The sequence below is a fragment of the Bos grunniens genome, chromosome 1 (genome assembly GCF_055505025.1).
Source record: "Bos grunniens cultivar Pamir isolate PY7600 chromosome 1, Bosgru_T2T1.0, whole genome shotgun sequence".
NCBI lineage: Eukaryota > Metazoa > Chordata > Mammalia > Artiodactyla > Bovidae > Bos > Bos grunniens.
The window spans coordinates 71,469,681-71,484,508 of NC_141165.1; the positions used below are offsets into that span (position 1 = coordinate 71,469,681).

The 14,828-nt window shown below is 37.9% G+C and overlaps 1 long non-coding RNA gene across 7 annotated transcripts in view; it reads left to right on the forward strand.

The window, feature by feature from the left end:
* The window catches only part of LOC147379598 (uncharacterized), a 436,432-nt gene that overhangs the window by 130,188 nt on the left and 291,416 nt on the right, over positions 1-14,828 (forward strand). The window contains exon 4 of one of the 7 annotated variants that reach the window (XR_015162168.1): positions 949-1,997. The exons of the other annotated variants lie outside the window; for them this stretch is intronic. This is a non-coding gene — a long non-coding RNA (uncharacterized LOC147379598). Of the gene's footprint in view, positions 1-948; positions 1,998-14,828 lie in introns of those variants that run through there. 7 annotated transcript variants of the gene reach the window in all.

Genomic DNA, 14,828 nt, shown 5'->3' on the forward strand with positions numbered 1-14,828 from the left:
CTGTACTAAGTGCTTTAAGGCTATTTCACTGTATCTTTCCATAACCCAGTAGGACAGGTAATGTTATTTTATCCCCATTTTACAGAGGAAAGAACTGAGGCTGAGAGGTTAAGTCCTTCACCTGAGACAGTGAGCTAGTAAGTAGTAGAAATGGGATTTCAACAAAGCCTTTGATTCGTAATGGCTCTTAACTACCATAGGAATAGTTATTATGAATATTAAGAGAAAAATTTAAATGAGGTAATGTACAGGAGGCATTTATGTAGGCATATAGTAGAAAGACAATTTTTTGGTCTGTTTTTGAAACTACGGAGGAGTCTGATAAACTTAACCCTAAGAATACAAGAGAAACTAAGAATCTGTCTTAGGGAACTAAGAATCTATTTTAAGGAATCACTGATTATTTGGTTCTCATTTTCCTAGTATTTCATTAGTTAATGCTTATGTAGAAATTATGCTCAGGTACTTGTGTACACACACAGAGTTTTTAGTTAAAAATAGAATATACAAGAACATACAATATCTTAGAATCATAAAAGTTAATTTAAAAGTTTGTATAAGATATCAATTTACTTTTAAAAATATAACTATCTACAATATCAAAGGTATGCTCATCATAGAAAACTTGGAAATTAGAGAACTTATATATAGAGAGAGAAATCATGATCCTAGCAAACAGAAATAAGTACAGTTAACATTGTATTCTTTTTTTAAATATATATTCTTTTACTTAATCCATATGACTTTATAGTCTTTTAAAATATGCTATTTCTTTATATTAAAATTTGTTATAGATTTGTATTTTTAAAAAACATTTGAAGTCTCTTGTGATTGTTAACATTAAGACACGACACACTTGGCCATGGAGATTTCACTGATCAAAGTGATTTCTTTTCGGTCCAACAAGGCAACAAGGTGTTTTTTTGTTTGTTTGTTTGTTTGTTTCAGTATTTGAAGGCAGTCTTCCAGCCGTCTCTCCCACAGTGCATTAGACATGTCAGGAGGTTCTTGCAGCACCACTGAAGAGAAATGCTGAGGATTGGAGCAGACTGGAGGCTGTGTGGACTGAGGGGAGGTGGTGTGCTGGGCAGAGTGTGGGAGTTCCATCATCCGGGTCTAGCAGGGTGGAAATACGGGGCTGACGGTATCATGGCAGACTGCTGAAGGGAGAGAAGTAATGAAGCAACAAAGCTTCATGCGAGTACTACGTTAGTCTGGTCAGGCTGCTATAAGAGAACACCATAGGCAGGGTGGCTTATAAACACTGGGAATCTATTTCTCATGGTTCTGGAGGCTAGGAAGTACAAGATCAAGGTACTAGCAGATTTGATTTCTGGGGAGGCCGCGCTTACTGGTTCATAGACAGTCACCTTCTTATTATGTCCTCATATGGCAGAAGGTGGCAGAGAGCTCTCTGGGGTCACTTTAAAAGGTACTCATATCATTCATAAAGGCTCCACCCTTAGGACCTCTTCTCCTCACAGAGGCCCTGCTTTCTTAATACTGTCACATTGGGGGTTAGGATTTTTAACAAATGAATTTTGGGAGAACACGGGCATTCAGTCTACCCAATACTCTATTATGGCTTACATGAGAGAAGAATCTAAAAAAGAGTGGGTATATGTATAACTGAGTAGCTTTGTTATACACATGAACATAACACAACATTGGAAATCAACTCTACTCCAATTAAAAAAACATTCAGTCTGTACCAAGTAGTTGTGCTTTGAAACAGGAAGATACAATGAGCTTAAACTCAATAGAGGAGTGAGAGGACAAAGCAATGTTTTCTCTCTGATAACTATTAGGAGAGCTCTAAAGGCTATAGATGTCAAGACTCTCCAAGACCTTGAAACACTTGATCAAAAACAACAGAAAAATATGGATGTGCCTGGTTCTGTGGTTACTTGATGCTGGAATCCAAAGTATGAGACATTTAAGGCTTTTACCTCAAAGTAAGATTGAAAAAAACTGGGATTAGATTAAAATGGTTTAATAATTGTTGAAGTTTAATGGAAAAAGTACTTAATTTAAATTTCTTTTAATTTTGTCCTAAGTTACATATTTTAGTCGCCTTCTGCTTTTTGTGACCTCTGATCACCGTTTCACTTGGCATACAAAATTATTTACTTCTTTACTTGTGAAAATGGACTTCCCTGGTGGCTCAGACAGTAAAGCGTCTGTCTATAATGCGGGAGACCCAGGTTCGATCCCTGGGTTGGGAAGATCCCTTGGAGAAGGAAATGGCAATCCACTCCAGTATTGCCTGGAAAATCCCATGGACAGAGGAGCCTGGTAGGCTACAGTCCATGGGGTCACAAAGAGTCGAACACGACCCCATGAGCGACTTCACGTTCGTTACTTGTGAAGATGTAAATCGGGTCCCATCACCTGTCTGTTTACAAGTTTTCCTAAATGGCTTCCTGAATGTGACTGGTAGGGCTCTTCACTCATAATTCCCAGGCCAGTGGCCTTTTTAATCTCCATGGAGCACTCTGACTCCAAGCCTGTTCCTGCTCCCACATTTACTTGGTGGATGTCAGTTCTCAGTTTGGTGTCCCTGCATCCCAGACAAATACAGACCTAAGTCCTAAAGAGAATAGAAGCATAGCATTCACTGGAAAAAAGAACAGGTTGTTCTTTAAGAATTATTTATGAAAATTTATGTATACGTATAGAGGTATACACAAACTCACACAGACACACACCTGATATCATTTCTAGGAGCTCAATCAAGTGATTTTAAGGATTACTCGAGAGTATTTATGATGTCGAAGTAGTTTTTATAATTTGGTGTGGGTCACTAACTGGGTTAAATTAAGAGAAAAAACACATAGTTTTAAAATGAGAAGGTGAGATGCTGGTAAAGAGGGAGAAAAAAAGCAGAGATTTGGGCAGTGGACACTTATAAGATTCTAATGTCAATCTCAGTAAGCATGACTTCTCTGAGTAAACTGCCTGAGGTGATATGTCATTTATCCATTCATTCCCTTCATTCTACTATGTATCTTCCTTTTTAATCTTCCCCCCAAAATTTTAAAGTATCTTTCTACATTTCCCAGGAGAACTGGCTTTAAAGCATTTATTTTTTAATCCGAAGAAAAAATTGGGGAGATTAAAACTAAGAAATCTTTAACCATTCCCAAAGGCCCATCCATCTATTCACCTATTCATTAATTTGTCTGTACATACATACATCATTCATTCACTATTAAATACCAACTTCATTCTAGATTCTATCCTGAGAACTGGCATTCAAGGACAAATATCCTTTCTCATTGCTGGGGGTGAGTTTATTACACTATGAAACAGGTTCAAGTTTTAGGATGATCATTGAACTGAGAATCAGAGGAACTGAGTCTGCCTTTTTCTTTTACCCTTACTCATTTCCCTGTTTTCTTCTTTCCTGAGCCCTGGGTACCCATTTCCTCATCTTGTCTGTGAAGAAAAAGTAGACCTCTGACACTTGAGAGGCATTCTCTTGACTCTAAACATACTGCCCAATATGTAGTCACCTTTAATAACATTTTATCAAATAAATGAATGAATGAATAAATAATTATACCCAGAGGTCTTCAGGAATCCATATTTGGGAATGATAATAGCAACCTTTCCCTGTCAAATCAATCAAAATATAGCTAGTTGAAATAACCTGTTCAGATGGGAGCAGATGGTAAATGTCAAATTGTGAAGCTCTATCATGATGACCTTTCTTCCCCAACTTAGACCATTTAACCCTTTCATGCTACAAGATCAACCAAGGCCACCTCTGAGTACCTTATGGTAGAGAAAAATACTCATTTGTTTAAAATAATGAGTAAATCCAGAATAAATTTTATGATTTTCACATTCTCATGTAGTGGATAAAAATATAAAACTGCTATCATGATATGTTCTGAGAAATTTTTAGAGTTGGAAAAAAGCTCCTAATGCTTGGAAATGTAGGGAAATCATCCTGTGAAATATTATCTTGGGGAAGTACATTATTACAGGGAAGGCTAGACTGAATGAATGATAGTTAATATTTTCTGAGTGTTCTGGTGCCTTACCTGTATTAAATCATTAATTCTCACAGCAACCCCATAGTTGAGCCCTATTATCACTATTAAGATCTGTATTTTAGAGGTGAGAAAAGGCGCACAGAAAGACCAAGACTTAATTAAGTTCTTTGCACTGGTAGTGGTAGAGCCAGGATTCGAAGACAGCCAATCTGATTTTAAGGTTCACATTTTAAACTGCTTCTTATTCTGCTTCCAAAATATGTTTTGTTCTTCTTTTGTGCTATTTTTGTTAGATCACATCAAGCTAAAAGTTGAACAAAAGTATGTAAGGAAGATGGTTACACACCCAAAAAACCCAGTGGCATCAAACTGTTAATATGCATGTTAAGGAATTTTACTTGTACTTAAAAACTTTAATTTTGGCATTCTTTATATGTGATGATAAAATATATGTGTGTATTTCTTCTCATTTCTAGGCTCACAATAATTATGTAATTTCCTTCACTTAAGGTAGAATAAACTGTTAATAAATTGAGTGGTTGGCACTTAAAGACTGTTAAAAACCACTTCAAATAACATGACAATCTCATCTTTACAGTAATGCCAGGTTGTTAATTAGATGAACTACCCAAATACAGAGATTATAGTTAAAATCGCTTTGAGACTGCCTGTTTTACAACATCCTCTATGCCATGCACTTCAACTCCCATTTTTAAAAGTAAAAATTTCCAGCACTACTTAAAAGTTCCTTTTCCTAAGCATGAGATTTTCCTGAAAAAAAATAAAGGTCTTGCTAATTAAATAGTTCTATAAACAAAGCATCTGTATTAATGTGGAAATATGTAGGAACAAAATGCTCAAGGCAGGAAATTAGTCTAGGTGCAGAAGGGAAAATGTCATTCCGATTGAATCTTTTGGTGATGCTAGTTTTAGAAAACTTGAAAGTACCCAGATAGCTGAATTAAAAAAACAAAATTTTTTTAAAGTCATTTTTACTTTCAGTAGTGGCCACCTTTGTATACTTTTGAGCACAGTAAAGATCTCTCCAGTCTTAATGTCACCACTCATCTCCAGAGAAGGACCCAACATCTTTTTTTCCATGGTCTTTGATTGTTTCCGCATTCCCAGTAGCAGCGTCTCTCATCAGGATTGAGTCTTGAGCAGTCATAACACTTCTATTTAATTCTGTAGCCAAACAGCATTTGTTCCATAAACAATTCTTAAGTATTGTCAATGTCCCAGGCCTTGAGCAAGAACGGGGGAATACCTTTATGAGTAAGAAATGGCCTTGAACTGACCTTAAGGAAGAGTCTGTCTAAGAGTGTCAGAAAGAGCATTTCAATCAGAATGAAAGGACTTAAAGACTAAGACTGGGGCTGAGGAACTGGTCAGGCTTGAATTTGAGGTCTGTGCTGTGCAGTCTGAACAAGAATCACTGGGAGGATTCATGATAAAGGTATATGATTCCCAGGCCCAGTGCCAAGCACAGATATTTTCATAGAGATTCTTTAAGGTGGTTCAGGTCACCTGACCACCCTTTCTAAAGTTACCTCTTACCCCAGCCAGGATCTTTATTTAGTTACATAATGATTACCAACCTCCACCCCCCCATCTCCAAGACATACACTGGAATGTAAGCTTCATGAGGGCAAAGGTTTGTCTTGGTCATTGCTATATCTCCAGCACCTGAATAGTGCCTGGCACATAGTAGGCACTTAATAAAGATTACCAATATTACTAATGGTATAAAGCATGGAAGTACATGGTGATTCATAGACATTGTATTGCTGTATATCAGGGCTTATTTACGGGGTAGAGGAGATGAAGCTAGAGGCACATTCAGTGTTTTTACTGAAAGCTGCTGAAGGGTTTGGATTTTATCTGGCAGGTATTAGTAGATATTTGAAAAAGAATCAAAGTTCACCTTGTTTGTAGTCATTGGGAACAGAAAGTCGTCAGCTGATTCTTGGTGTTGTGATTTAAAAAATGCCAAAGCCTCACTTTGAGAAAATTCTCCCTATTTTTCTTCTGAAGGCACTGAAGTCCTATGTGTTTGGAAGGAGTCACACAGACTTTCTCTTCCAGCCAAACACTGCTCACCTCCATAAAGAAGTAGAATGTTTATTATTTAGATAAGCAGATTTCTATGTTGTTTCTTATTGGTTCAAAGAGAATTGCAACTAGACTTGCTTTAATTTTGTGAGGGAGGAATGGAGTCTACCCAGATGGTTGTAGAGCCTCTGGTTCTCCATTACATTTCTTCTACGTGCTCCACTGTCTTTCCCTCATGTTTTGTCCACCTGGCTTCCCTAGTTTGTTCTTCTGGTGAAGCTGCCATTCACAAACTCATTGGGCACAGTGATTGGTTCAGGGAAGTGCACCTAACCCAAGCAGGGCAAGTTAGAGTCACCCCTGGGGTAGATACAGATCCCTAAAGGATTACTTGATGTTTGAAATTAAATGTCACTCATTAAATGAATGGGTTGAATAGGTCATATTTATGTCTTGTCAAGTGGGATTGCCATATAATAGTTCACAAAATAGAAACTTCCCAGTTTTACGATATATAATATCTTCCTAAAAACCTGCAGTATTATAGAATAGACTAAACATGAGCTATTTAATTATTTGTTAGATGATGTTACATAGCAAAATAGGTGGTGATGGCATCAATATAGTATAGGATATTAATTTGGCAACACCAAATGAATAGAACCAAGAAATGACATCTTACCTGTCGAATTTATTTCAACTGGATTTATGCTTAATGTTCCCAAAGGCTGCTAAATGTTTTATGATTATATTAAAAAGATAAAATATTAATTTTGTCCAAAATTGTGACTCAAGGTGCTTTGACAACATATATATTTAACCTTTATAAGTATTTTTGTGGACTTCACTGTGAACCCTAGCACTTTAACAACATGTACTTTACAACATATATTCCACAAACATTTTATGCCATGCTTTTCTCTGCTCTTAGCTGCTATAGTACACATCAGGCTCAAAGAGGTTCTTTTTCTCTCCTTGGGCTGAATGGTCCATTTTTCCTATGGTGTAGTAAGCATCATTTACACATGTGTTATAGACGTATAGACCTCACTGCCTTGCCAAAGGCTCTGTGCCAAGTGCTGTATCTATAAAGATGACTAAGATACCATGTCTGCCCTCAAGAAGTTCACAGTCCAATGACCAGGTTTATTGTCTATCTGGAACTTTAAAGTTCAAGGGCTGAGCAAAGAGACTAGGAGGTGGCAAGAGATAAAGATGGAATGGCAAGCACAGAATGGATAGAAAAAATTCTGTTATCTCCCCATTCCCAAATTTGGCCTTTTATTCTGGAGGCTGTCTTCTCTTTGAAAATAAGGAAATAAGGAAATAACAGGATTAGATTTGAATGTTAGCAAAAGCACTTTGGTGGGACTGAAGAGCAGGTTAAAAGAGACCTGTTATGAGTTGAACTGTGTCCTCTTTTGAAAAAGATCGTTGATTTTCTAACTCCTAACCCCTCAGATTGTAACCTTGTTTGGAAATAGAGTGTCACTGCCGATGTAATAAGTTATGATGAAAACATACTGCAGTCAAGTGGTTCCGTAATCCAGTATGATTGGTGTTCTTCTAACAAAGGGAAATTTGGACACAGAAACAGATGTGCACAGAAGGAAGATGATGTGAAGAGGCTCAGGGAGAAGATGGCCATCTCCAAGTCAAGGAGAGAGGCCTCGAACAGATAGTTCCCTCATAGCCCTCAGGAAGAACCAGCTCTGCTATGACAGTAGTTTGGGACATTTGCTCTCCAGAACTGAGGCAATCAATTTCTGTTATTTAAGGGAGCCAACTTGTGGTAGTTTTTTTATGAAACAAATATCTGAAGATTCTAGGCCCTCATTGGTACTCAGTACCAATGAGGGCCTAAACTAAGGTGGGATGGGGTGAAGAGAAAGGATTTGAAAAATGTTTTGGAAGGAGAATTGACAAACTGTGGTGACCAGTTGGATATGTGGAGTTAACATAGTAATTAAAATGAACCTAGATTTTAGTCCTGGCTCTCTTCCTCCTCACCTGTTTGAATCTGAACCAGCCATTAATCCTCTTTATGCTTCAGTTTCTTATCTGTAGAGTGAGTCGTGATAGTTCCTATCTCACTGGGTTGTTGTGACAGTCAAGAGAGTGCAGTTTAAAATTTAGGGACGGTGTGGAGAAAAGGGAACCCTCTTACCCTGTTGGTGGGAATGCAAACTAGTACAGCCACTATGGAGAACAGTGTGGAGATTCCTTAAAAAACTGGAAATAGAACTGCCTTATGATCCAGCAATCCCACTGCTGGGCATACACACTGAGGAAACCAGAAGGGAAAGAGACACGTGTACCCCAATGTTCATCGCAGCACTGTTTATAATAGCCAGGACATGGAAGCAACCTAGATGTCCATCAGCAGATGAATGGATAAGAAAGCGGTGGTACATATACACAATGGAGTATTACTCAGCCATTAAAAAGAATACATTTGAATCAGTTCTAATGAGGTGGATGAAACTGGAGCCTATTATACAGAGTGAAGTAAGCCAGAAGGAAAAACACCAATACAGTATACTAACGCATATATATGGCATTTAGAAAGATGGTAACAATAACCCTGTGTACGAGACAGCAAAAGAGACACTGATGTATGGAACAGTCTTATGGACTCTGTGGGAGAGGGAGAGGGTGGGAAGATTTGGGAGAATGGCATTGAAACATGTAAAATATCATGTATGAAACGAGATGCCAGTCCAGGTTCAATGCACAATACTGGATGCTTGGGGCTAGTGCACTGGGACGACCCAGAGGGATGGTATGGGGAGGGAGGAGGGAGGAGGGTTCAGGATGGGGAACACATGTATACCTGTGGCAGATTCATTTTGATATTTGGCAAAACTAATTATGTAAAGTTTAAAAAATAAAATTAAATTTAAAAAAATAAAAAATAAAATAAAATTTATTACAGTGATATGTAAATACTTAATATGATAATCTTAGTAAATACAGTAAATACTCAATAAGTTTTTTTTTTTTTTTTTAATATGTGGGTTGTATGAAGGGGATTGAGAATGACTCAGATTTCTGACTTGGCCATCAGACAGGGCCATGCTGTTATTCAGGGAGAAGAAAAAGAGAAAAATGGATTTGGGAGGCAACATAGTAAATTCAGTTTTAATTAAATTTAAAACATACAAGCAAATTATTTGTCATTAAAAATATACTGCCTTACCTTTTATGTTGACTTTCATAGAGTTCAAGTTTATATTTTTAACTTAACAAAAGTTTATGTTTAACTTAACAATTGGAGATACTCTCACAAGGAAAATGAGATAAGCACCATTGAGTTTTTAGGTTGCTAGAGGGAAAGGATTGTAAAATCATATTTGTTTAAAATTCCTTAAAAAATCTGTATTGATTAAAATGGCTATTATAGTGGTGAATTGAAATATTGACTTGTCAGTTCAACCAATAATTAGCTCTTAATTAACCTTCAGTTGTCACTTATGACCACCCTGTCCCTTGGATAATGACCTTAGATGTGGCGATCGATACCAGAGAAATTGAGTCATCTGATGGAGGTTATCCTTGGCTAAGTTTTAGTTCTAAGTTTGCCAGATAAAATCCAGGAGACCCATTTAAATTTGAATCTCAGATAAACAATGAATACTTTTTAATCTTCAATATACTTCCCCCCAAATTGCACAGGACATATTTATACTAAAAAAAAAATTTGTCATTTATAATGCGTCACTTAAATCCACATTAAATGATATCCTGCATTTTTGTGTGTTAAATCTGGCAACTCTATCTTAACTGTATTGATGGAATGTACTTCTGTAGAAATATTTTTAAAAAGTGAGCTTATAATCATCCTGACTTGAGACACAGTGTGCTTATAACTTGGTATACACTATTTCTCAAGAGAATTTCTTGAACTCAGGGATTTGCAATTAATGATTTAATGGTGAAAACATAAGCAAGTACAATGGGAATAAACACTGCCAAAGATAACGCATTATTTAATAATGTATAGAAGTCAAAAGAATCAACCACATATATAGTTTCTTAGAGTGATATTTTTTGTAAGACTTTATTTAACAGATTAATTCCATGAGCAGCTATTTTGTTTTCTGTCTACTAATGAGTAGATTAAAATATAATGACTGCCTGCTTGTTTAATGAAGATGACAAACCCTCCATGTTGTGCTTATCTTTGTATGATGTGTTTCATATATAGCTTATATAATTATACCCTAAGAAATAAATTCATAAGCTACTTTAAAAATTATTAGACTCAGAGTGACATTTTAGATAGCGGATGCTGCTGCTGCTGCTGCTAAGTCAGTTCAGTCGTGTCGGACTCTGTGCGACCCCATAGACGGCAGCCCACCAGGCTCCCCCGTCCCTGGGATTCTCCAGGCAAGAACACTGGAGTGGGTTGCCATTTCCTTCTCCAATGCATGAAAGTGAAAAGGGAAAGTGAAGTCGCTCAGTTGTGTCTGACTCTTCACGACCCCATGGACTACAGCCTACTAGGCTACTGCGTCCATGGGATTTTCCAGGCAAGAGTACTGGAGTGGGGTGCCATAGATAGAGGATGAGATGTGGTTAAATGCCATGTGATTTCAATTTAGGCTTTGATTTTATTCATGAGGCCCCTTTTTGCTATCTTTCATCTCATCTATTCCTATACCTTTTGAATATGACTAGAAACCATCATGGGATCATTCTGCCTCTGTCTTGAACATTCATAGCCAAAATATTTGGTACAAATGGGAAAACTGGTAAGTTTTTCTTCTAAATCTAGGCATGTGATTTTGCTTGCTGCAGAATTGTAGTGGTTAGTTTGTTTGTTCACTTAAAATTTATCAGATCTTTTGCTACAAGTCATGCTACTTTGACTTTTTAGAATGGTTTATCTTCTTACTTCCTGTAACTTACTATAATGCTTGTGAAGTCATCATGAAGAGATGAAAATTATACTTCTCACTTTCCCAAGTATTTGCTCAAGTATTTTAAATGAATGCTAATTATTAAAAATACCCAAGAGAAATTCAAAACACAAATACTTTGAGATTCACTCCTAAGAAGAACAAAATAATATCAAGCAGTTCCCAGATTACAAATTGTCTGAGAAAATTCTAATTTATGTTTGAAAAAAGGCAATACAGAGATTGTGCTCACCATTTTTTTCGTTACCCCATGATCACAGAATTGCTCAGAACTGTCTTGCCACTTCTGGAGGCATTCTGGTAGAAATGATTCTTTTCCTTCAGCAAATAAGCACCTCTTTTTCCCTTCATTTTTTTGTTCTTTATTTCTAAGGGACTGTGGAGAGGAATAGAGGGATACATTCATTACAAGAACCATAAGACTCTACCCTGTAAACATGTTACTTCTGGGTTTGGGATAAAAGCAATGCTGCAAAGGAATTTTACAGAACTACAGCATACCTAGAGAGCTTTGGAAGCATTTAAGAGGAGTACCTAACCAATGCCATGATTGAGGGAAGTCTGCTGAGAGGAAGTAACTTCTAAATTGAGAAAGAGAGGATGAGTAGAAGTGGATGGTGAAGAGAATATTCCAGGTGGAGGGAAAAGTACATAAAGAGACCGAAGAGCTGATAGAGATCTGCTAATTAGAGAATTGAACTTAGCTTAATTTGCCAACTAGAGTTCTAGGCCAGATTAAGAAAGTGTCATAAATCATAAAAAAGAGAATTTTACCCTGAAGACTTTGCTGAAGAATCAATGGAAAGTTTAATGCTGTGGAGGACATAGTAAGATTTATACTGTTTCAGAGATGTGGAGAATGGACCTGAGGGTTAAATGAAAGTTGGAAGAGCTGGTATGATGCTTTTCCAGTAATCCAGGTGAGATGATGGCGACCTGACCAGGAAATTGGCTACAGGAAAGAGAAAACTGAAGAGCTCCCAGAAATATTTAAATGGCAGAGTTGACTGAACTTGATTGTTGGGTCACGGAGAATGAAATGAGGGAGGTCAGAGGACGATTTCCAAATACCTGGATTGGGCAATTAGTTGGATAAGCTGTAATATGATAAAAACTTAGAGGAACAGATATGGACATGGAAGAGTTAAGGGCAAGATAAAAATGAGTTAAATTTCAAGCATATTTTGAATACTTGTGGATACTGAATTATTCAGTCAACACATATTAATGAAATACCAACTACATGCCAGATAGTGTGAATAAAGGTCTTAGAAGTAGAGACGGCAGTGGTATATTTTAAAGATTATAATCTAGTCGAGATATACAGTATGTAAGTAATAAAAATAATAAATATACACAATAAATATGATTCTTGCATGTAGTGGAGGAAAACACATTTATGAATTGATTTGTTTCTACTTAAAAGTATGTTCAGAGACATCAAGTAGATACAATACTGCCTGGCAATAGCCTGTTAGTCTCTGATCCACCTTCTCTTTCCGCAGAGTACCAGCAGCCCCTTTTCTCTTCTCACTTTCATCACAATTCACAAAAGAGAAACAATTCATCTTTCTGTTATAAAAATCTATCAGCCAGATTTGTAGATTTATATCCACATATTCTTTCTTCCCATTTATGCACAAGGATAATGTGTCTTTATCCTTCCTGAGGTCAAGTTATCTCCTTGTACACAGAAGCCAGTCTTCTCTTTTCTACTCAAGGGCACCATGTAATAATCCCATCTTAAAAGTAAACCATCTTCTCTGACTTCATGTGTTCCTCTATCCCCTACCTTATTTCTCTGCCCTCCTTTATAGCAAAACTCTCTACAAGAGTTGTTGATTCTTTAATATCAACTTCATTGAAATATAATTGCCATGTAAAACTGTAATATATTTAAAGTGTACAATGTGGTGATTTGATGTGCATATACATAGTAAAAGAATTTTCAGCCATCTAATTAATTAACATGTCCATCTCCTAACATATTTATCTTTTGTCTGGGGAAGGGAGTGAGAGCATTTAAATTCTGCTTTCTTAGCAAATTTAAATGGTATGTAATATTTAAAGAGGAATTAATTTATGACACAATAGGCAAGATCATTCAAGAGGGCAAGCATTGTCTCTTCAATAAGTGGTGCTGAGAAAACTGGACAGCCACATGCGAAGAAGTGGTCTATTTTTTTGACAATTTTTATTAATCTTACTCAGTGAGTGCATAGAGTATTAAATAATCTTTGTAGTGAGATTGCTGAGGAAACTTCAGGGGTCATACTTCATTTCTTTCTGGCCTTTACTGCTGACTTGGTGACCTTTCCTGCTGAGGATGACTTCTTATCCACTGCCTCGATGACTCCAGTGACCACTATTTGTCTCATGTCCCACACATCACAATGGCCTAGAGGTGGGTACTCAGAGAACATTTCCACACATATGCCCTTGCTGGGGACTATCTGTGCATCTGCACAGTGGCCTGACTTCAGGGTCTTGGGGTTCCCTCCAGTTTCTTGCCTGAGCATCAGTCAATCTTTTCCCACAGCTCAGCAAGCTTGCAGAAGATGTGGGCTGATTGGGAAATAGTTGGGGTGGATCTTCCAACTATTGCGTCAAGACAATCACTTGTGTCATAAAGCTACCAGCCTCCATCTGGTGGGGGAGGGGTCGTTCCAGCCATATTTCCGTGATGAATGTCCTTCACAGATAAATTCTTCACACTGAAGTCCACCTGTCATCTGGAAGGGCCTCAGGCAGGATCTCCTGGTGCATCTACCCAGCCTTGACCTCTGAGGTGAGGTTGGTGGGGCAAAGGTGACCTCCATCCCAAGTTTCAGGAATCTAGTTTCCAGAAAGTCCACAGACATAGGGCCAATATTTCCAATCATGTGCACATCTTGCAGAGGCAGCCTCAGGGGCTCATTGACCAGTTGAATGGGTGGGAAAATGGAGTCCAGAGCATCCAGGAGAGTCATCCCTGTGGCATTTCCCTCCTTCCTCTTGACCTTCCAGCTCTTGAATATGGGCATGTGGATGCTAGACTATGCTAGCCTGAGATGGGCATGAAGGCCATGGCAGCCGAATTATAGCTGATCTTCTTGATGTAGGCTCTCACATCCTTGGTGATCTGGTGGAAGCTTGCAGCACTGTGGGTGGGCTTGGTGGAGTCTGTCTTGTTGACAGCCATGATGAGCGGCTTCACACTCATTGTGTAGGCCAGTAGTGTATTTGCATATCTGCCTATACTTCAAGAGGCCTACTTCAGATATTCCCATGTTGCTGGCCACAATGACCACAGCACAGTCACCTGGGATGAGCCAGTGATCCTGTTCTTGATAAAGTGCCTGGGGCATCAATGATGGTGATGTAGTATTTGGTTGTCTCAGACTTCCATAGTGAGATTTCATGGTGAAGCCACACTCTCTTTCTGCCTTCATTTTGTCCAGCACCCAGGCATACTTGAAAAAGCCTTTGCCCATCTCTGCTGCTGCCTTCTCAAACTTTTCAAGGTTCTCTTATCAATACCCCTACACTTGCAGCTGAGATGTCCAGTGATGGTATACTTGCCAGAGTCCGCATTGTTGATGATGATAATATTGATATGGGTCTTCTTTTTTACCCATAATGGTGGGTTCTTTAGAATCGCTGATCCAGATATTACCAAGAGCTTCACAGTCTGTAAAGTGGGAGCTGTGTATTATTGATGCTTCTGTTTCCTACCTCCCTTTCTGTTTGTAAGCCATGCAAAGGAGTATTTTTCTCTTTCACTCCACCGTAGTCTCCTTTCCCGAGGTGTTGGTGACCTCACCAACACCTTCCATCCTACCAAACCAATGTTCAGTTCTGACTTTATTTTATT